Source organism: Pogona vitticeps, chromosome 1 (assembly GCF_051106095.1).
Source record: "Pogona vitticeps strain Pit_001003342236 chromosome 1, PviZW2.1, whole genome shotgun sequence".
Lineage (NCBI taxonomy): Eukaryota > Metazoa > Chordata > Lepidosauria > Squamata > Agamidae > Pogona > Pogona vitticeps.
Window position 1 is genome coordinate 4,430,166 of NC_135783.1, and position 24,261 is coordinate 4,454,426.

Consider the following 24,261-nt stretch of genomic DNA (forward strand, 5'->3'; position numbering starts at 1 on the left):
AGACCCACGAGTGGGAATTAGATCAACAGGTGTTCCTCAAACTTTGTCGGATGTGGGGTCAACCTCTAGTAGACGTGTTTGCGACCTACAGCAACAAGAAGTGCCTGCAGTACGCTTCCTGGGCCGGGAGAAGGAAGGACTCCCTCGGGGATGCTTTTATGATCCCCTGGGACGTGGGACTGGTCTACCTATTCCCTCCACTACCTCTTCTCCAGAGAACTATCATCAGAGCCTTGCAAATGAAGGCAGAGGCAATCCTGATCGCTCCTTGGTGGCCACGTCGACCGTGGTTCTCCACACTATTTCAGAGTGCCGTGGACAACATGACATTACCATTGCATCCACATCTTCTCACTCTGGACGAAGGGAAGATTCTGCATCCCGACCTGGAAACCCTCCACTTGACAGCGTGGAGGATTTCCCATCACTAGTTGAGGTCATTGATAAAGCTCGTAAACCAGCAACAAAGTTGCTTTATCAATATAAGTGGAGAAATTTTCTGAAGTTTGCTAGGGAACGCAACCTACAGTCGTCCCCAGTGTCTTTGTCTACTCTCCTACTTTACCTCAGACATCTTTTTGATTTTGGATTGTCCAAGTCTACTCTAAAAGTTTACACAGCAGCTATTGTGGCTTTTCAACCTCAGGGTTCTGAGTCATCCCGCTGGTTTTCGCACCCGACACTTAAAGCCTTCCTCAAGGGTTTAAGCAACATGAGACCACCGTTGAAGAAGCCAGTGCCACAATGGTCTTTACAGACTGTCTTACACAGCCTCACCAGACCTCCCTTTGAGCCTATGACCTCCTGTGACCTTAAGTTCCTGTCGTTTAAAACCTTGTTCCTAGTAGCCATCACTTCGGCTAGGAGGGCTAGTGAACTCGCAGCCTTGCGTGCAGATTCTCCCTATCTTCAATTCTACAAGGATAAAGTTGTTTTGCATCCTGATGTTTCCTTTCTTCCTAAGGTGGTTTCTGAATTCCACGTTAACTAGCCTTTGGTTTTACCAACGTTGTTTCCTGAAGCAGTGACAGATGTTGAGCGCATGCTTCATTCTTTGGACGTTCGAAGGGCACTTGACTATTATGTTTCTAGGACTAAAGATTTTAGGAAGTCTCCTAGGCTGTTTCTTTGCTTCTAGGGTCAGAAAAAGGGTTCAGCTGCTTCGTCATCCTCTCTTTCTAGATGGTTGGTCTCCACTATTTCTTTGGCCTATGAACTACAACACAGACCTATTCCTGAGGGCCTTAAAGCCCATTCAACTAGGGCTGTGGCCACTTCTACAGCTTTACTACGAGGAGTCGATATTCAAGAAATTTGCAGATCGGCTACCTGGTCTAATGTGTCCACGTTTGTCACGCATTATAAGTTGGACCTTCGGGCCAAGAATGAGACCAAGTTTGGAAGGGCTGTCCTTACGTCATTGCTACAATGACGGCCCACCATCCAGTAAGTTTGCTTGCTAGTCACCCACTAGTGTGGATTCATGGAGAACCACGTTGAAGAAGGACAGGTTACTTACCTGTAAACATGGTTCTTCAAGTGGATTCTCCATGAATACACACGTCCCGCCCGGCCTCCCCACATGTCCGTCATTGGAATCGAGTCCCAACTCTTCTTTGTGGCGGGCATATGGAACTGAGCCGTTGGCGGGCTAGACATGCGCGGTATAGGGTAGCCTAAAACATTGTTAGTTTTCTCTTACAGCTCTAGAAAATTCCGAGAGGCCAGCGCAGGCGCTGTCTAAACCCACTAGTGTGTATTCATGGAGAATCCACTTGAAGAACCATGTTTACAGGTAAGTAACCTGTCCTTCTGCGGTTTAACCCACAGCGCCACCATGTCCGGAAAGGGTACAGAGAAGTTAAAAATCACAGTCATACTTACAACATGTCTAAGATGCTCCAGGTAGTTTCAGTGGTTGCTTGACTTGTGCTGGCCAATTGAGTGGTCCTCTTTTTCTGGTTTCCCGCTTGTGGACCCATGACTGGCTGGTGTTAGTGATAGGGGCTAGATGACATTACTATGAACCCTGCCAAACAGGGAACATCTTGTATTCCCCAGAGTATTCTTAAGAAAACTCAAGCTATCATCAGAGAGATCTGGGTGCAAAGGGCTTGTTGGAAGGTACAAATTTATTCTTGGATTCTGAAAGTCAAAGGCGGCATTAAATCTAATTAGCAACTCAGCATAACACAACACAAAGGCAACCATGATCTCCACAAAAGGCATAACATCCTCATCAGAGACCTCTGGGTAGAGTGGGTGGCATATAAATTAAATAAATAAATTAAATAAATAAGTAAATAAATCAGCAAGTGAATTTCTTAGACAATGTCATTGAGAGCAGTGGAGGCAAAAGAGAAGACCTCAGGTATTGGGTGATGTGATAACTTTTCATACATCTCTCTCTAGGAGACCATCTATTATTCCGACCGGGCAGTATTGAGCTACATATGACTTCATGCCAACACAGTGGTTAGTTCGGAAAAGAATCATGTCTCTCTGTGCTGAATGGGTCCTAACTTCATTCATTGATCATGCCGGTGGGCCGGGGGATCTCCGTCTGAAAAAGAAACTCTTCCAATCTCTGCTTGACATTTCCACTTAAAAACAAAGAACCTCTTCCTAAGATGTGAGACCTTGGACAGCTGGAGCCAGTTAGGATCCTGGGCTAAGTGGACCAATGCTCTGGTTCATTGTAAAGAAGCTTCACCTGTCCATAGGGCATGCTGGATTTTTCCCACTGCGTAAGAGATCATTAATATGTCACCCACATTACCCAAAGGTCTCTGGGCAGCTTACAACATTTAAAATACAATAAAAAGTAGAGACACTTCAGTAGCTTTGCCACCCATTCTCCCATCAATTGGAACCTATGGGGCTCGGTAGTAACCCAAGCGAGCTGGATTTAACTGAAGGACTTGATGTTGCTTTTCTGTGGGGTTTCCCTTCTTTTGTCCACTCCCTCTATACCCCAGTAGCTTTTCCAAGGGTAGAACCAGAAGATTAACGTGCATTTAATTTCAGTAGTAAACGGAGAAGTGTCACTCTGTTGACACAGATGTTTCATTTCTGCTTCCTTGTCAGGTGCCAGGAATAACATCAAATAAAAATATCTGGGGTTGGTGAATCTCAGATCCAACAACTTAAAAGTGGAAATTAAAGGGGCAGCCCAGCTGTTGGCCTCTTGTTCAGCATTTCTGAAAGCGATCCTTATAATAATAATAATAATTTATTGTCATTGTAAGTATATACACATACAACGAAATTCACTTTCGTGACTTTCGTTGGTTAAGCCTGTGCTTAATAACCCCATCTGAAATTCCCTTGCTGTCACCATCACCCTTGTGCTTAGACTATGGAGTGGAAAGACTGAGGTTCGGCTTGCCACATTTCTGTATATCCCCAATCCCTGGCCAAGTAACCCGTTTCCCCTAAAATAAGACCTAACCTGAAAATAAGCCCTAGTATGATTTTTCACGATGCTTGTAATATAAGCTCTACTCCCAAAAATAAGCCCTAGTTAAGTGAAACCCCGCCATCCACCACTGTGCAGCAACCAGAAGAAGATGACATGACTATGTTTGAATAAATATAGATTGTTGTACATGACAAAAATAAAGCATCCCCCGGAGATAAGCCCTAATGCATTTTTGGAGCAAAAATTAATATAAGACCGTGTCTTATTTTTGGGGAAACAGGGTAGGAACCCACAGTTTCACAATAAGGAGGGGGAAATGCTGAAAACCTGGCAGCTCTCTGTTTGTTGAGTTGGGAAAGATAATCCAAACAAGGGCTGCCAAAGGTGGAATCTGAACCCAACACTCCTGACGTATGTTTGCAGCTTGAATTTTGGAACTCGCTTCTAAAACCAGACTTGGCATGGATATTTGTCGTGATTTCTCAAACTTCCATGTTTTTTCTTTTCTTTGCCATCCACAATATATTGGGTACCCAGCCGGACAAAGAGTAGTATAGATCAAAAGCTATTTATTTGTACTGTATGTCTGTTTCTTTAAAAAGGGGGTAATAAAGGTGTCAGGGGGACGTGGTTAGAACGCAGAAGCCTCCGTCCTGCAAGGTCAGAAGACCAGCTGTCGTAAGATCGAATCCACGTGACGGAGGGAGCTCCCGTCGCTTGTCCCAGCTCCTGCCAACCTAGCCGTTCGAAAGCATGTAAATGCGAGTTGATAAATAGGTACCACCCCAGTGTGGAGGTCATGGCGTTCCATGTCTAGTCGCGCTGGCCACGTGACCGTGGAAACTGTCTATGAACCAACGCTGGCTCTACGGCTTGGAGATGGGGATGAGCACCGCCCCCCTAGAGTCGGACACGACTGGACTAAATGTCAAGGGGAACCTTTACTTTTACCTTTTAATAAAGGTGTCAGCCAGCTGGATAGTTCAGTGATTTATGTATCTGGCTGTGGAGCCAGAGATTAGGAGTCTGGTTCTCTGCTGTGTGTTCTGCAAGTAGAGCCAGCTTGTGTGGCCTTGGGCAAGCTGCCACAATCTCAGAGAAAACCCCCAGAAGAAGGGAGTGGTCTACCTACCACTACTCAGTATTCTCTAGCTGGAAAACCTTGAAAAGTTAGAATTGACTTGATGGCACACAATCAAAACATAAAGGTGTCACCTGCCCTTGCTTTTGTGTTGTGTAAGGACCACGTGACTTTGTTTGTTTTAATTATGGGTTGTGTGGGGAGCAGAGGAGAAGGGAAAGGAGAATTGGAAGGAACAAGGACATAAGTTCATTGTCGATGGGGGGGATGTGATGAAGTGAATCTAGGCTGTAAGTTGGAAAGCTTGGAGCGGGAGTCGAGGGGTAGGGTGACTGTGTCTTGTGGGGATAGCCTAGTATTTAAATGCATCGCCATTAGGATTTCTCCTAAAGAAAACAGCTCTCCGTTGCTGCCTTTTTTTTCCTGCTGGGAGAGGTTGAAGGCTGCCTTGTGCACAAGCCGATAAAACGCTGGCAGGAGAGAAAGCCGGTCACCTGCCGAGCTGATGAAAAGTACAGTTCTGGGTCTGTGAGAAAGGAGCTGGTGCCAAGCCGCCAATTTTCACCTTGGCCGGGTGCAAAATCTGCTGGCCGAGAGCAAACAAGGAGAGTGTTTCTGGAAGGAAAGGGCTGTTGGAGGGGGTTTGTTGGATCAAGAGACGGGCCCCTTTGTTCAGATTTCCTGCTGAGCTCTCTCGGCTGCAAGTTTTGAGCCCATGATCGTCCCTTCTCTTTTATGTTGCTTCCTCAAAAATGTCCTACCCCAGGGCCACCATCGGAAACAAAAGCAATAAAAACTTCTTGCAAATGCAACCAAGGAAAGCCACAGCTAATTAGGAGTAACCCACGCATTCTCGGCAGCGAATGCTGAGAATGTGCAGGGACTGAATCAGCTTGCTCATAAAGAGCTGTCCTGGAGTGGAGCTATCCTGGCGGGGTGGAGCAGGACGTCCCGCAAAGTTGCCTTGTCCGTGCAAGTTATCACAGGACCGTCACCATGGTACTGAGAGTCTTACTAGGTCGAAGTGGGCAGATGCCCACCCTCACCTTGTACAGTTTATTTCCAGTGCCGTGCCCCTTGAGAATAAAACAGTCACGGATCAGATACCCTAATTTCCATCCTCGCTCCATTCAGACTCCGAAAGGAGAGTTGGAAGGGACAATAGAGATCATTCAGTTCAACCCCTTCTCAGTGTGGGACGGAGCAGCAGCGTTCTCGATAGATAGCCTTCTAGCCCAGTGCTTCTCCCCCAGTATACCTGACTGGTTAACCCATTAATCTCAGGCCTCCTTGTTAAGGGTGCCCACCCTGAGGAAAGTAAAAAAAGAACTATCACGAAGAATCGGGCATTTTCATCAATGGGGCAAAATTCCCTTTAGAAGTCAGGCAGGCTCCCTCCCTACAGTCTTAAGAAGACTACTAAAGACGGAATAATTTAGGGATGCCTATTGCAACGTTCAGTGCTCATGTTGTATGACCAGTACCTGTGGTTTGGATTTGACAATATTTCTTGCTCATCATTTGGGTATATATGTGTATATCATCATCGTCTTGGAACTGCAGAACCGAAAGGGACCCTATTATGGATCAGCGAGTCCCGGCCTTTTGCAAGGAGGAACAGCAGGAACTGAATTCCCAATTTCTCTTTCCGCGGCCAGAGACCAAAACCACTGTAATATCCAGCAGTATATATCTGCTTATTCTGTTATGGTTCTGTAATTTGGTTCTAGTTATTGACAGGAGTCACCTGTGTGTCACTGGTTTTGTTTTTTTCTCTGTTCTTTGTTAATATTGTTTGATCAGGTTACTGTGAGGGTATTTTCTTGGATTATTTTAAACATTTGTTGTTCGGTTCGATTTACATCATGTAAACTGCCTCGAGTAGGGATTTCACCGAGTTGGTCAGAAAGAGAGAGACTTGTAACATTAGGATTTCTCACGTTTAGTCAACATCTATTTTCTTGCAGTCTTCTTCCCATTAATTCTAGGTTTCCCATCAGGACACAGAGTAAGCACGCCATCTTTTGTATGTCAGCCCTTCAGATACTTGAAGACACCTTGTCTTCTCTTAACCTTCTTTTCAAAATAAGCAGTCCCAACTCTTCATCCTGTTCCTGATAGGACTTGGTTTCCATGATGAAACACCCTTGTGATGGCCTTCTCAGGGCATAATTCCAGTTTTTCATTTCATTTCTTAAAATGTCACATCTAGAACTTGGCGCAGTACTCCTGGTGCTGAGCGAAATTTTGTGACTTTGCATTTCCTCTGCCCTTAACTATATAGTTCAGTGAGATTTTCTCCTCTTTCAGTAGATAGACTTCCGAGTCATCTGGTACTATGGATCAACGGAAGGATTCAGGGTAGACAAAAGAAAGCAACTCTTTACATGATATGAAATTTAAACTATAGAATTTCTGCAAGATGATGGGACAGCAGCTGGTGACAAATGACTTTCAAAAGCGATCAGCCACATTAATTGGAGAGTAAGGTTGGAATAGATAGATATTACCCTGTTTCCCCCAAAATAAGACATAACCTGAAAAAAAGCCCTAGTATGATTTTTCAGGATGCTCGTAATATAAGCCCTACCCCAAAAATAAGCCCCAGTGAAGTGAAACCCTGGCCTCCACCCTTGAGCAGCAACCAGAAGAAGACGACATAACAGTAAAATAAAATAAGCCCTAAGCAAAAATTAATATAAGTCCCTGCCTTATTTTTGGAGAAACATGGTACTTGCAATTTCAGACACAGTATTCTTTTGAAAGCCAGTTGCTGGAAGGCTTTTTGTAAGCATCGGATGACCACTATGAGAAGTGGGTGCTAGATTAGTTCCAGGAATCAGACCGTGTCAGCCCCACAGGTCTTTGTGGTGTGGAACCATAATGGAGAGACCTTGCCCACGATGTCAACGCTCACCTGTAGCCTAGGTGAGCTCTAATTAAAGCCTGTCTCTCCGAAAGGGAGCTTAACTGGCTCGACAGCAACGTAAGCCTCTCTTTGGAATATTTTCATACATTAACAATGGATCAGATTGGCAGAAGGTGTTCAGCTTCATAGTACGTTAGCTTTTTGAAGAGCCATCAAAGCATTGGGCTTAATTTCCTTGAACACTTGTGTGTCTGGGTGATCACTTCAGTCTGTGATGTTAGCATTGCATCTCGGCACTGTTTTGGAATTACTGCAGAGAAAGCAGCCGGCTAAGCCATCCGTTTTTTGAGAGGATTCTGAAAGGTTTGTGGAGTGGTTAGAAGGAGAGAGTTGGTTTTGTGCTTCTTGGTGCCCTCCCTTTTAAACTCTGCTTTTTACTAGACTTCATAATTGGAGCTGATCGATTTTTATTTTTCCCCGTCGGTGTGTTTTCCCCACAACGCTGCAATTGTTCAAGTGGCTGCTCATTTGGAACGATTGAATTGCCTGTTGCTGAAACATTATGTGATTTAGATTGTTGTCTTCTGAAGCTTGTATAAAGTTAATAACCTGCATTACTTTTCAGGCTCCAGAATGGAGCAATCTGGGGGTGGAGGAAGGTGGATGTGTGTGTGTTGCTGCCCTCTGCCGGGAGAAAGCAGCTTCTATCTGTAGGCAAGCAACACCCCTGGTAGGAATGGTCTGTTGACCAAGGGTGTGGGCATCAAGGTGCCCTCCATGTAACTGCATTGTATGCATGCAGAATTTGGTTCAGAATTCAGATCCTTTATTTGCTAGTGAGTGGTTTGTGGGTCCAGTAGAATCCTTTTCACTGTATTGTGGATACCATGCTAATAGTATAGAACTAATGGGTAGAAAACCTCAAGGTGCCTGTGGTCCTTCAAACTTTCTGTCTTGGGCCCAGTGCTCTTCAACTTCTTGACCTGGTTGAGGGGATTGAAGGAGCACTCATCAGATTTGCTGACGACACCAAGCTGGGGGGAATGGCTAATCCTTTGGAAGATAGACTCAACATTCAGAAGGATCTAGACAGACTTGAAGCTTGGGCCCTATCCAATAAGATGGAGTTCAGTGGTGGGAAAAGTAAGGTCCTGTACTTAGGCAGGAGAAACCAGATAGAGACACAGGTACAGGACAGGGGGTACCTGGCTCAACCGGAGTACCTGTGAGAGGGATTTAGGGGTCCTGATGGACCTCTGCCTGAGAATGAGCCAGCCGTGCGCTGCAGCTGCCAAGAAAGCCCACACAGCCCTAGGCTGCATCAAGAGGGGGATAGCATCAAGATCACGGGAAGTGATAGTAACCCTCGATACCACGCTGGTGAGGCTGCACTTGGAGTGCTGTGTCCAGTTCTGGTCACCGCAATACAAAAAAGACGCCGAGGCCCTGGAAGGGGTTGCAGAGAAGAGCAACAAAGACGATAAGGGGACTGGAGGCTAAATCCTGCGAAGAACGACTCAACGAACTAGGGATGTTGAGCTTAACGAAGGGAAGACTGAGGGGAGACATGAGAGCCGTCTTCCAATATCTGAAGGGTTGCCACAGGGAAGAGGGCATTGATTGCCTATTAATTGATATAAAATGCCTGCTTATTCATTGTTAATTATGTGAACCACTATTGTATACTTACTGTTTTCAACTTTAAATATTGTCTTTCATTGTTGTAAGCCACCTTGGGTCCTTTTCAAGGACAAAGGCGGGGTAAAGGATGGATGGATGGATGGATGGATGGATGGATGGATGGATGGATGGATGGATGGATGGATGGATGGATGGATGGATGGATGGATGGATGGATGGATGGATGGATGGATGGATGAAAATGAATGAATGAATGAATGAATGAATGAATGAATGAATGAATGAATGAATGAATGAATGAATGAGTGTTTAGCCTTGAGAAAAGAAGGCTTTGGGGAGGGAGATAGGATAGCACTTTTCAAATACTGTACTTGAAAAGTAGTCAAACAGAGGTGGTTTAGAATCTGTTCCCAGTTGTCCTAAAGTGCAGGACACATAATAATGGGCACAAGCTACAGAAAGCCAGATTTCAGGAATAACTTCCTAATTATTAGAGCAGTATGACAATGGAACCAGTGACCTCAAGAGGTATTGAATGCTCCAACATTGGAGGCATTCAGGAGAAATTTAGAGAACCACCTGAAATATATTCTTTGATTTGTATTCCTGAGCGGGAAGTTGGACTTGATGGCCTTGTAAGCCTCTTCCAACTCCATTATTCTATGATTCTATGCTGTTGGTTGGATAGTGGTACCCTTGGGTGGTACAGACAGAACCAGGGAGTGGCCGTTTTTGCCTGCCTCACTGTGCCCCACTTCAGAAGGATTCAGCCTTCTTCTGGCAGGGCTTCATCCCTTCCCTTCTATTGTAATGCTCCCAGTGAGCATTCAGGATTGATTTCCTTCAGAATGGATAGGTTTGTTCTCCTTGCAGTCCAGGGGACTCTCAAGAGCCTCCTCCAGCACCACAATTCAAAAGCATCCATTCTTCGGCGGTCTGCTTTCTTTAGGGTTGCTTGATTAGTTGCTCCTTAATCACGGCTTCCCATTCTCAGATGAGTGGTGTTTGGTGAAGCAAGTTAGGAGTTGCCACTAGGGTTGGGACTTGCATAACTTATATATTAACAATAAAGAAATTGAAATGGTGAAAGATTTGGTATATCTCAGCTTTATCATCTATCTAAATGGCGACCCCAGCCAAGAAATCTGAAGAGGACTGAAACTTGAGAAGGTGGTGATAAAGAAACTAGAAAAGATTCCTAGGAGCATTTTACTGGAAATCAAGATGATTATCATTTATTCCCAGTTACTATGTATGGATGTTATAGCTAGACAGTGAAGAAAATGCACAGGGAAGAAAATGAGTCATTTGAAACATGGTATTGAAGGGGAGCTTTGTGGATAATATGGGTAGCCAGAAAGACAACCCTGAACTGATGTGAAGCAACAAACTGGCAGTTTTCTATGAATTTCCTGGTTCGTTTTTAGCTTCATCCGTATCTCTAGACAAAAGGTGTGGTTTGATCTCAAACCCACCTGCTTGTTTTTCTGGCAGCCCGTGATATCCATAAAGCTCTCCTCCGACTCCACGTTTGGAAAAAAAAAATCCCTCTCTTGGCTTCTTTCACTATCCAATTTTCACATCTTCTACACAGGTAACAGAAAAAGATGGGACACCATGATTCTCATTTATTTATTTATTTATTTATTTATTTATTTATTTATTTATTTATTTATTTATTTATTTATTTATTTATTTATTTATTTATTTATTTATTTATTTATTTATTTATTTATTTATTTATTTATTTATTTATTTATTTATTTATTTATTTATTTATTTATTTATTTATTTATTTATTTATTTATTTATTTATTTATTTATTTATTTATTTATTTATTTATTTATTTATTTATTTATTTATTTATTTATTTATTTATTTATTTATTTATTTATTGGACTTATATACCGCCCCATAGCGCTACAAGCACTCTCCGGGCGGTTTACAATTTTAATTATACAGGCTACACATTACCCCCCCCAGCAAGCTGGGTACTCATTTTACCGACCTCGGAAGGATGGAAGGCTGAGTCAACCTTGAGCCGGCTACCTGGGATTTGAACACCAGGTCGTGAGCACAGTTTTAGCTGCAGTACAACGCGTTCTACTTACCTTACAGACACTTTAGCAAGTACCTGAATATGATGCACCAGAGAGAAAGGTCTAAATTAGAAGGCGGATCAATGGAGTTTTGTGTTGCTGTTGATATTGTGGTGACCTGTGGTTTTAAAGCTTGTTCTTAAATATATACGTATATATATTAGAAGGCTCTTACACTTAGCTAGGCCAAGTTTCCTGCACCTGTCCCATTACTAACAGAGAACTTTCTGATCAGGAAGCGCTTGGGTTGATCTTGGCCAAGCTAAGCCTCAAAACTAGGTGTTTCTGCCTAGTCCATCACATTGAAGTATGTGTTAAGGTGCTTGGAAGGTATATATAGGGATGTGTTGGCGCTGCGGGTTAAAGTGCAGAAGCCTCTGTGCTGCAGGGTCAGAAGACCAGCCGTCGTAAGATCGAATTCATGCAACGGAGTGAGCTCCCATCGCTTGTCCCAGCTCCTGCAACCAAGCGATTCGAAAGCATGTAAAGATGCGAGTAGATAAATAGGGACCATCTCGGTGGGAAGGTCACAGCATTCTGTGTCTAGTCGCGCTGGCCACGTGACCACGGAAAGTGTCTACAGACAAACACTGGCTCTATGACTTGGAGACGGGGATGAGCACCGTGCCCTAGAGTTGGACACAACTGGACTCAATGTCAAGGGGAACCTTTACCTTTTTAAGGTATATATAACTCCCAGAATGGAGGATTGTGGGATTTGTCATTCAGAAAATGTAAAAATCCTGTCCCTTAAAAAAACCCACAAAAAACCAGCACCAGCACCCTTGACTGATACCCTCACACTCCCAGGTGACCCTTTCCAATTCTTCTGTATTATTACTGCCTTTCCTTCTTTCGAGCACATTTTTAACATCTGCATAAAAGGAAAGATTATGAAAATGTTTTCTTAATTACCAGCGCCGCTCAATTCCCACGCTGATACATAATTCAGCACAGCTTTTCTGAGTGAACCGAGGGAACTAAATGTATTACATACAGATCAGTCGTTGCTAAGTGGAGTCCTTGAATTCTGAAACGAGAGCCCCAAGGCTCTGGTCTAGCCCCCAAATCCCGTAAAGTAAGAGGAAGGCTAGGTCTCTCCAGAGACACATATCTATGTTTCAAGCACAGGGTGTGAATGGAAATAGAGGATTGTTGGTATTTCACAATTTTAAGACTGTTGTAAATTGCTTTGCATCTTTTGGGATATGCAAACCAGAAATATCAGATATTAACAGATTAGATAAACCAACCGACTTTTGTTCTTTTCTGGACAAAATGTGAAACAAGATGAAGAAGTCTTGTTCAGTGAGAATCTGCTGTAAACCACAGTGCATATGTCCAGCTTGTTTGTCACTCTCGAATTGGCCTTCTCAGCCACACTAGATCCTGTTCCAAGTCCTCCATTCAGAGCATGTGACCATAGTCTCTCGATACTGAAGGATGCCCAAGCCTAAAAACTTAATCCAGTTTGTGAACCAGGGAGCAAATCCCAGTAAGAGAACCATACACAGGTAGCATTCACACACCATGCTACCATAGGCATTCTAAATGTTCATATTCTAAATGATTTTACTATAATAACCCACCCTGAGCTCTTTTTGAAATAGAATAGGATGCACATATACAGTGGTGCCTCGCTTAACGAGCGCACCGTTTAACGAAGAATCTGTATAGCGATCCCTTTTTGGGGATCGCTATACGGATCTGCCCCAATCGCCGCACTCGCTTTGCAACGATTGGGGCGTCCGGCGGCCATTTTGGAGCCGCCGAACAACTGATCGGCGGCTCCAAAATGGCCGCCGGATGACCCGAAATGGCCCCCTATCAGTGTTTTCGCGCCCTCCCCTTGCTTACCGAGGTCGCGAAAACGCTGCGGGGGGGCATTTCGGGTCATCCGCGGCCATTTTGGAGCCGCCGATCAGCTGATCGGCGGCTCCAAAATGGCCGCCGGACGCGAAAACATCGCTGGAGGGGTAAGTTTGGACGCTTATTGGAACGCATTAAACTAAGTTTAATGCATTCCAATAGGCTTTCCTTGCCCGTACAGCGATGTTTTCGCATAGCGAAGGTTAATCCGGAACGGATTAACCTCGCTATGCGGGGCACCACTGTATTAATAAATTCACATATGCAGACGATACCACTCTGATGGCAGAAAGTGAGGAGGAATCAAAGAACCTCTTAATGAGGGTGAAAGAGGGGAGTGCAAAAATGGTCTGAAGCTCAACATCAAAAAAACTAAGATCATGGCCACTGGTCCCATCACCTCCTGACAAATAGAAGGGGAAGAGATGGAGTCAGTGACAGATTTTAATTTCTTGGGCTCCATGATTACTGCAGATGGTGGCAGCAGCCCTGAAATTAAAAGACGCCTGCTTCATGAGAGGAAAGCGATGACAAACCTCAACAGCATCTTAAAAAGCAGAGACATCACCTTGCTGACAAAGATCCGCAAAGTCAAAGCTATGGTTTTTCTAGCAGCGATGTATGGAAGTGAGACCTGGGCCATAAAGAAGGCCAAAAGAATGGATGCTCTTGAATTGTGGTGCTGGAGGAGGCTCTTGAGAGTCCCCTGGACTGCAAGGAGAACAAACCTATCCGTTCTGAAGGAAATCAACCCTGAGTGCTCAGTGGAAGGACAGATCCTGAAGCTGACGCTCCAATACTTTGGCCATCTCATGAGAAGAGAAGACTCCCTGGAAAAGTCCCTGATGTTGGGAAAGTGTGAAGGCAAGAGGAGAAGGGGACGACAGAGGACGAGATGGTTGGACAGTGTCATCAAAGCTACCAACATGAATTTGATCCAACTCCGGGAGGCAGTGGAAGACAGGAGGGCCTGGCGTGCTCTGGTCCATGGTGTCACAAAGAGTTGGACACGACTAAACAACAACAACAAAGATAAAAATGATTGTGTTAGGGCATTCAAGCCAAGAGGCATAGGACTTCAAACTGAGCAAAGTTATTTTGGCACCATGAGACAGAAACCTTTGCTGAGAAAACAGATGGAACGATTAGCAATATGTTTTCTTTTCATGCATCTCAAAACCTTCCCACTGAGATGGCAGTCCTTCCTTTCCTGATAGTAGAGCTGTCCACAACTGCTGGATCACTCTGTGAGATAAGTATCCAGCTGTGGAGCCAGAGGTTGGGAGTTCGATTTTCCGCTGTGCCCCCCTGACGGGCTGGCCTTGATGATCCAGAGGGTCCCTTCCAGCTATGCAGTTCTAAGATGATGAAGAAGAAGCTTAAGTTGCAGTAATATATCCACACATATAAGAAGAGATTAAGACGATGTCCCCAATCATCGAGAAGAATGGCTCAGATATTAGCTTGTCTTCAAAGCATCTTGGTGACTGGGGCTTAAACAGACCTCTGGCCGAGAACATGAAGGGTTCACATCAGCCATAGCAGATCCACCTGGCCTTGATGGATCACAGAATGGTGCAGTAAAATTCCCATCAGAGTGGAAGCAAGATAAACCAGGCAGTTCCCATTAAAAGAAAAGTTAATTGGGGGATGGTAGACGCCATATAAAGAGCACGGCCAGTCCTTTAAAAAGTACCTGGAGAATAGGAAATCTTTCAGTGTTTTTTTTTAAAAGATGAAAAGTAAGGAACAAGTGTCATAAGGATGGATCATTGAGGTGGAGCTGGGAAGGGGCAAATTTTTATCCCCGTGGGTTGCACCACTGCAAAAAAAAATGGCCTAAAAAGATCAGAATGTGGAATGTGGGGGAAAGAGACAGAACTTAAAGTGGCCAGATGTCCACTTAAGTTCAGTTTTCCCCCTCCATTTTTAAAAAAAGGTTTGGGAAAGTGTTGCAGACCCACCCTGCCATGAAGAAACTGCTGCACCCAGAAGCTTCTAGAAGCTTTGAAAGGCAAGAACGACGCCTGGGCTTTGTGTGTATTTCGTACCTCGTTTTGAAGACCATTCTATAAAATGAGCTTTCTGCTCTGAACCAGCTGCTATTAGCGCTCTATTAGAAGAGCCCTTGAATTAACCCTAATGATTTGTTGATGGGCTCTTACTTAACGTTTGAGGTGCAAGGCAGAAAATGAAAGGCTAATGGGCCGAGATAGCTGGTAGATGGAGCAGCAATATTAGCCAGCTTTTTGGGCAGCTTTCTGAGTCTCCAAATGGGCGTCTGCCCTACTCTCCCCCCCCCACTCTTAGGTAAACGTTCCTCTTGACATTGAGTCCAGTCATGTCCGACTCTAGGGCACAGTGCTCATCCCCGTCTCCAAGCCGTAGAGCCAGTGTTTGTCTGTAGTCAGTGTCCGTGGTCATGTGGCCAGTGCGACTAGACACGGAACGCCGTGACCTTCCCACTGTAGTGGTACCTATTTATCAACTCGCATGTTTACATGCTTTCGAACAGGTAGGTTGGCAGGAACTGGGACAAGCGACGGGAACTCACTCCATCCTGTGGATTTGATCTTACGACGGCTGGTCTTCTGACCTTGCAGCACGGAGGCTTCTGTGGTTTAACCCGCAGCGCCACCACGTTCTGCTTTTCTGCTCTTAGGACATGCTTTTAGAGGGCAAAAAGTTGCTATAGAACCTCTTTTCCCTCTCTGTCTCCCAAAAATACTGCCCGCCTGTGGCTCATGGTAGGATACAAATAATCTTTTAAAACTCAAAGGAATAAAACATGTAAAATTGAAAATGTGAGCTCTGTCCAATTCATCCTCATCCATTTTGCCCCAAGCAGAAGTTAATGGTTGGAAGATAAGGCGGCTCTTCATCAGGATGGCCCTGTCTTGTCTTTCCGTTATCAGAAAGCGTTGACCTCTCAGGAGCAGTTTCTGGGAAACTGGAGTGGGAAGGTGCAGTTCAACTCATAACCTGCTTGTGGGCCTCTTAGAGGCATCTCCTTGACTAATGAGGGAAATGGACTCTGGTCCAGATAACCCTCAGTGACCGGCTGCCTGAGTGGGATTTTTAAGTGGATTCTTATGCCTTACTGCGTTGACTGTGTTTTTAGTATTGCTTTCGTTCAGCATTTCTGAGTGGTATTTGTTACTTTTCTAAATATTTGCATACATTGCTTTTAGCATTAAATATTCCTTTTTAATTATACAAGCTACTGTATTTTCCCATGTATAATATGCCCCCATGTATAAGACACCCCCTTTTCAAACTCAGAATTTCTTTCTTCGCAAAATGCTCCCCCCCTCCAGTTTCCTGGAAAGAAAGTGCTTTTCCCCTCCACTTTCTTCACAGAAAGAAAGCACTTTGATGATTCCTGCTTTCCCCCTCCACTTTTTGTGAAGAAAGAGGAGGGGGAAAGCAGGGATCAAAGGGCTTTGATCCCTGCCCCCTCCTTCCGTGTATAAGACGACCCTAAATTTTTAATCTAAATATTTTAGAAGAAAAGTATAATCTTATACACAGAAAAATGCAGTACTTTTGTACATTAATTGTTTTAGCTTTAAATATTTTTAATGATGTAAGCCATCTTGGTTCCTTTTTAAGGAGAAGGGGTAAAAATATTATGAACCAGCCAACTGACCAACCCTTCAATTTGATCCAGCATTATTTTTCACATTATCACCTTTCCCCAGTCTTTTTCTCGGACGTTGTCGCAGTGCTGGGACTGTGTGCAGCTTGCCCAAGGCCACACAAGCTGGCTCTTCTCCCAGGAGGCACAGTGGGGAAATCAAACTCCCAGCCTCTGGCTCCATGGTCAGATACCTAAACCACCAAACTATCCAGCCAGCTGAATTAAGTCTATCTAATTCTATTTAGAATGAATTTAATTTTCTAAGACAGGAAGCCGCTCAGAGTGGTATAAATACAGTATACCAGATGGGCGGGATAGAAATCAAATAAATAAATAAATAAATAAATAAATAAATAAATACTTAGAATATACATAGAATCTCATTTTTAGACTATCTCAGTGTCACCTCTGTGCTTGCACTATAGAAGATACGATGCAACTTAAGGTAGTCCTGGGTGTGCTTGCATTTTTTTCCCTTACTAAAAGGTCAGATAAAATGGGGTAGAGGCAGACAGACTGGTTAACTACCTTGTGTGAGATGCAGATTTCCTTGCATGTTTTTATTGGTGAACAATAAACAATATTTATTTACTGTTTGTCCTAACTTAAATGAACCTTTCCACTGGAGAACTGGCTTTGAATGGCCCCCTTGTGCGATTTAAAGACATGTTACCAAGATATTTGGTACAGTGGTGCCCCGCTTGACGACGATAATCCGTTCCAGCAAAATTGCTGTAGAACGAAAACGTCATCAAGCGAAAGTAAAAAGCCAATTGAAATGCATTGAAAACCACTCAATGCGTTCCAGTGGGCAAAATACCTCATCGTAAAGCGAAGATCCGTCATAGGGTGGCCATTTTCCGGTGCCTGTAAAGTGAGGAAACACAGTGGGGAGCCATTTTGAAACAGCGGGCAGCCATTTCGAAACCCGACAATCAGCTGTTTTGATCGTCGTAAAGCGAAAAATTGGTTCCCGAAGCAGGGAACCGGTCGTGAAGCGGATTTTCCCCATCTAAACACCGTTTTGCGATCACAGTAGCGATTGCAAAATACTCATCGTGAAGCAATTTCGTCATCTACCGGGGCACCACTGTATTTAAATTCCTCATGGAATGTCAGGATCAGACCACTGGTGGCCCCTTCTGGTCCAGAACCTAAGTCGACTTGCTGCTTTCTAGTCGTTGTGTAGCTCTAAATCCCATCAGCCCCAGACAGTGACGGATCACAATAGAAATAGTCCAGTTGTATCCGGAGGGCTCACTGTTCCCCAGCTCAGTTGCCTTGACTTATGTCTCTGTAAATCTGTCTCCACAATTCTTATTAATGGAGCTAAAGAGTGTATGGTAGCAAAAGGGTGGTAAAAAGGGGAGAGACTTGGCAAAATATAATGTGGAAAGCAGAATCCGAAATGGTAGAGCCATCTCTCATAAGGCGTAATGGTTTGCCAGTCTTGCCCATTGCCTTTTTGCCTGGGTAGAATCATCGTCTTGTGTGGCTGCAAGGCTTAGCCATTCTTCTGAAGTGGGATGTTGCTTGTATGCAACAGGTCCTTCTTTACAGTGCCTTAAATTTGCTCTTAAACCAGCAAGGTAGAGTCCTGAAGCTGTTTCAGGCAGCTGTGATGTGTTTCCGCTACTGCTTCTCCTGTCCTGAGTGCTTCTTTTTGCCTGAAATTTGAATGCCTCTGTCTTCCTTAATGTCCGTTCCTCTAGGACAGATATGCTTGGATCTTTTAGCCTTTTGCATAGCATTTAGATTAGATTCATTCATTCATTCATTCATTCATTCATTCAAGTAAGTATACTGCCCCATTAGTGAACATCCACTGCTCTGGATGGTTTACAGAATAGAACACAAACACAACAGCTCCACCCCCATATAAATCAACACAATCCATATGGCAAACTCGAAAACAGTTCATAAAAATAAGAAAAGACCTAAGTTTAAAAAAATAATACTGTATTAACAACATCTGGCGTATGTTCTTAAAGGCTGCTTCATAGAGTTCCACCTCTGCTTGCTGTCTTTGTAGCTCATCTCCTGTGTTTTCTTTTTAATCGTTATTGCAGTGGAGAGGCTCTGCTGGGTATTACTCTTCCTTCTTGAGTCTTGGAACTGCTGCGGCTTTTGTGTCCTGCAGATGCTCATTACCCGTTCCATTTATGCCATGTTGAGTTTTCCAGGTAGTGAAACCTGACACAGCTACAGTTGCCAAAGGCGTTTTGAGGGTAATGCATCTGCTGCATGAGACAGCAGAGTAACCTGCAAAACTTGACACCGTTGTTCTGAGTTCATTTTGGTTTGTATGGAAGCAGGTGGCTCACCTTTTGACTCGGTGATGGAGCCTGTGGAGCACCAATTTTGCACACACTGCAGGCCCCAGTGTCTTCAGTTAAAAACGGACAGGTATTAGTGGATAGGAAAGACCCAGGACAGCTGCCCAGTGAGAGATCCTGGGTAGACTTCTGAAGCAAAAAAAAAAAAAAAAAAAAAAAAGCAAAGCGTGCTATTTATATACCGCCATAGTGCTTCAAGCACTCTCTGGGCGGTTTACAAGTTAATTATGCAGGCTACACATTGTCCCCACCAGCGAACTGGGTACTCATTTTACCGACCTCGGAAGGATGGAAGACTAAATCAACCTTGAGTCGGCTACCTGGGATTGAACCCCGGGTCGTAAGCACAGTTTTAGCTGTAGTACTGTACAGCAATTTAACCACTGCTTAGTGGTTGTTTTGGGAAATGAAATAACTGAACCAGATCCATAGATCGGGAGGCAACGTTTGATATTAAGTACAGTAGGGCCCCCATAACCATGGGATCATTATCCGCTGATGCAGTTCTCCAAAATCTGAAAATGTTATAAAATATTAAAAGAAAAATCCTATAAATATATATTTCTAAAGATGAAGTTACTAGAACTGGCAACTAGAGAGAGACAGAGACCATGCTGTGCATTGCGAAGGGGGGGGGCTTGGACCTGATCCCACATGGATCCTACTGCATTACAAATCAATCCTGAGTTATTTGGTAAATGGTTGTCATGGGTTTTCCAGGCTATTTGGCCGTGTTCTTTAGGTTTTTCTTCCTAATGTTTCGCCAGTCTCTGTGGCCGGCATCTTCGGAGGACAGGAGTCATAACTCTGTCTGTGCTCTGTTGCAGACACCCATCAATCACAATGACAGATCATCTCTCCCCCTTATCACAACAATACACCCACAACAAAAAAACCTTGATCACCATAATCACCCAATATCCTCAAAAGGACAAATGCTGATCCCACAGCTATAAATAATGCAACAGAGCACAGACAGAGTGCTGTCCTCTGAAGATGATGGCCACAAAGACTGGTGAAACGTTAGGAAGAACAACCTTCAGAACACGGCCAAACAGCCCAGAAAACCTACAACAACCATTGGATCCTGGCCATGAAAGCCTTCGAGAATATGTTTGGTAAATGTTCTTTTAAGCGTGGGTTTAACTAGATCCATGGTAGGTTGGTTGGATGTGTTTTCTCAAGACAAAGGACACCATTGGTTTCTTCCTCTAGCCCAGGGGCCCCCAACCTTTTTCACCCCACGGACCGGCTGGGGAAGGTGGAGCATGCCCCACACTTGTGCGCATGCATGAACAAGCACACTCTCGTGCATGTGCAAAAGGTGGTGCAGCGCTTGTGCAGGCATGCTTGTGCACATGTGCAAACGGCGGTGCGGCACTTGTGCAGGCATGCTGGAGCGCACACACATGTGCAAATCAGCTGTGCGGGGGTGGGCGGGAGGTCTGTCTCCGCGGCCCGGTCCAGCTCAGGTCGCGGACTGGGGATTGGGGACCTCTACTCTAGGCAGAGGAAAATAGAAGTGTACACTGCCGTGTCTTGTAGCAGTGATGGAGACGATGAGTTCTGTATCACACCTTCTTAATTCGAGTCTAATTATCCACGAAATCAAAGACTGGATGGATTTGTGTGTCATTAGAGAGTAAACGGGGAAAGGCTTGCTTCACTATTGGAATAACGTGCTTCATCATTGGAGGCAATAGGGCTCTTGTGGAAGTACGTAGCTTCTTGATAAATGCCCCACAGTTAGATAAATTGCTGAGGTTCTCCAGGGGGGTAACACTTGAGAACACAAGGACTTTCTGTTTGAGTAGTTTAAGAGCCTGGGTTCAAAACAGCCTTTCCCAACCTTGTAATTTTCTTGGGGGTGGGTGGGTTTCTAGATACACAGCTGACTAGAGGGGTTTGTTTTTTTTGGGGGGGGACTGTAGTCTAAACCCTCCAGAGGGCTCCACTTGGGGACGACTATCGTGAGCTAACAGAAGACGAGGAGCTGTAGGTTAGCCATTCTCAACCTTTCCTTGGCCGCAGCCATAAACACAATGTGAAAGAAATATGAGCCAAATCAGGATTGTATAAGTCACATAATCGACCTTGTCAGGCGGTGTGTGGAAGAATTGTTTCCAGTCTGTGCCCCCCTTCAGAGGTGCCAGGGTCCCCAGGGGACCACATGCCCCCCCCAATTGAGAGCGGCTGCTGTAGTTCTTTGTGCACTGCAGCTGTTTAGACTGGAATTTTTAAGAAAAAGTTTTATATTCCGGCTTGTCTTTCCCTCGCCCTGAGCATTCTGGAACGGCATGTGAATATAAATGAGAATTAAGAGGGGTTCGTTTCAGTTGTCATTCATGGGTGAAGCACTGAGATTGTGAGCATAGTGAGCTTACTGTGTGTATGTACATTTATATACCTTGTTATGGTCTATATATGTTTACACTTGCTAATCACAGCCAGCCCATCCCAGGTTTAATGGGTCCTCATTTGTATGTACTTAGGGGGAGATGTGTGTGCCCAGTGTCATGTTTGATGGCTTCTGGAAGAAGGGATGGAGATGCAGGGTGGGAGGTCCCAAAACAAAGGATTCCTAGCCAGCAACCCAACATAGCAGACAAATCCTGCACTGGATCTGAGCAAAGATGTTTTATTTTATTTATTTTTTAAAGAAATTTGTGCTTAAGAACTGATGAGGACTGAGAATCTTAGTCTGTCTCACCTGGCCTGCCCCTTTATCATTTTAAGGAAGATTTTACTAGCTCGCTGTGTCCCTGCTGTGAAGCGAAGCAACATCTCCCCGTGGCGCTTGTTTCCTACGCACCCTGCAAATCTTGGCCCATCTCCGTAACGTTGAACATGTCATGGCATTATGAAATCTGGCACCTTGCATGTGGTAGATTCTCCGAGGGCTCCTTCTGAATCCTTTACTGTGGGGCTTTCTGCTCAAGATTACTTACATAAAAGAATTCCATATCCAAAAGCTGTTTCTGCCCACAGTGAGATACCAGCATCTAGAGAGAGACTCTTTTTATCCTATTCCTGGGCATAGCAGCAGATAGCAAAAAGAGTTATATTTAGGCAAAATGCTAACATCAGAAAGAAGGAAATATGGGAGTCTTTAAAGGGCGGAAATACTCTTATTTAATATACTTCTACATTCCCTTTTGAATTATGGGATTTCTGTCTAATTTGTACCCTTTTGAATTGTGGGGTTTTAATCTAATTCATACCAATGACATACAAAGAAGTAGAAGACACTGCTTTTCTGAAGTAAATCTTCAGAAGCCCTTTAAAAATATCAAATCACAGAAATTGATTATTGGAGAAGTCCAGAAAAAATGTAATAGTTTTTAGGGGCCAGTAAGGTCATCGAGTCCAAACCCCCACCCCACCCCCCCGCTCAAGGCAGGAATCCAAATCGAAGCAGATCTGCCAGCTGGTTGCCCCAATTTCTCTTGAAGAAGAACTCTTGTGAGTCAGTCCAAAAATCTACCTAGTTCATCATTCTATTTCCAGAGCAGCCAAGCAGATGATGGTGGGAAGCAGCAAAGAGGTAGCATAGAACAGTTACGAATGGTATCAGCTGATAGCCTTGTGTGCCATCAGTTGGTCTAAGCCCCCTTTAAAGCTGCCCAGGTTGGTGCCTGTTGCTACATTTGTTCAAGTCTGTGCCTTTGCAAGAAGAAATGTCATAGTTTGTGCATTACATGGATAAATGTTTTTTTTTCTCTTATTCTCCCCCCAACTCACATTCACTGATTGTCTCCACTGTGTTGTAATATTATTTAGTGTTGTGATGCTTGCAGTGTGCCTTAATAATAATCATGTGCTGTCAATTGAGTTCTGACCTAGGATGACCCTTTCCAGGTTTTTCTAGGTAGACAATATACAGGTTAGGTTCGAGAAAGTTTATGGGGATATGGGGGGGGGGAGGTCTTTGTAACAATGAGGAGGAGTTCGGCTACTTGATTGGTAATAGAAGTCGAGAAATCGCTCAGTAGTATGGGGGAAGGGTCAGGGAAAGAGGGGAAGAGGGAAGAGAGAAGTGGTCCTAGCAGTCGCTTGCGAGCGGTATTGTGAAATGGGCACCGGAGTAGAATGTGGTCCAGAGAGTCAGGTTCAAGTGCACAGAAATGGCACAGTCTATTGGAACGAGGAGTTCTTGTGAATCTTCCGAAGTGGGCTGCAGATGGGAAAATATAATCCCTAGCCTGCTCCTCCCCCTACCTGGAACTGGAATGTAACTACGCTGTGCACTCACTTGTATTTTATAATGCCAATAAAGGTTTTAGAGAGAGAGACAATATACAGAAGAACTTCCCACGAGTAATTTCGTGGCCAGAAGCTTACTGGTGTTTGTGTAAAGTTTGCATAACTTGCTGCAGTTAATTGGGGCTACTTGATGACTTGCTAGGGTACATCTTGGTCATGTGCTCAGCTGTGTAATAGAAAGGCACCTCATCAGATAGCTGTAATTAGCTGTCACGAGTTAACACACATTTTGTACAAATAGATAAGAATAAGAATAGATTTATGGCCAGTATTTCCTCTGTTGGGTGGGGAAGCTTCGTGATTTCTTTTTATTTTAGGCCAGCAAAATGGGTAAGTCTAGGCTGCGTAACACTTCAGAGACAAAAGCAGGCTTCAGTCTAATTGGAGTGGGCATGCTTGGAGCGAAGGCCCAGAACATTATTAAGGTGATGGGATCCTGACAGGGGCTTCTCCCTCCATGTAGTAGCACGTCAGAAAAGAGTCAGGTGACTGAGATGACACTGGAAGGGAGAACGGCTGCAGAACCCAGGAGTGAAGGCTGGTTTTCCCTCCCCCTTCCATGGATCACCTCCTTTCTTAGCAGAAGGCAGACATTAAAATTACAACAAGTTTCTAAACACCCTCTGGAAGCATCTTGCTTCGTCAAGCATCGTGTTGTGGAGGTGAGACCCAGAAGCACAGTGGTAATAATATGTTATTTTTGAAGGCTTAACAAGAGTTTGAGCGATAACTTTCTTTGCCAGTTTCCTAATGCTGGCATCGTGGAACGTTAAAACACACAAACACACACATACATCTTGCAGGCAGCTTCTGAAATAAATGCCAAGGTCCTTTGTGGGATGGCATTGCACATTAATGGGTCAATGTGTTTGACATTAACTTTATGGATTGTGACAGTTCCCGATCAAGACCTCTTTTTATAACAACTTGGCTTCACTGCCCCCCTTGCTTGTTATAATTTGGTCTCCTAATGTTGTGCAAAAGATGGTTGAAGTCATATGAAAATGAAAGATTGGGTAGCAGTTCTGTTCTGAATTTGGC

The 24,261-nt window shown here is 44.2% G+C and overlaps 1 protein-coding gene across 10 annotated transcripts in view; it reads left to right on the forward strand.

The window, feature by feature from the left end:
* The window catches only part of EXTL3 (exostosin like glycosyltransferase 3), a 173,639-nt gene that overhangs the window by 95,486 nt on the left and 53,892 nt on the right, over positions 1 to 24,261 (forward strand). The window lies entirely within an intron of this gene.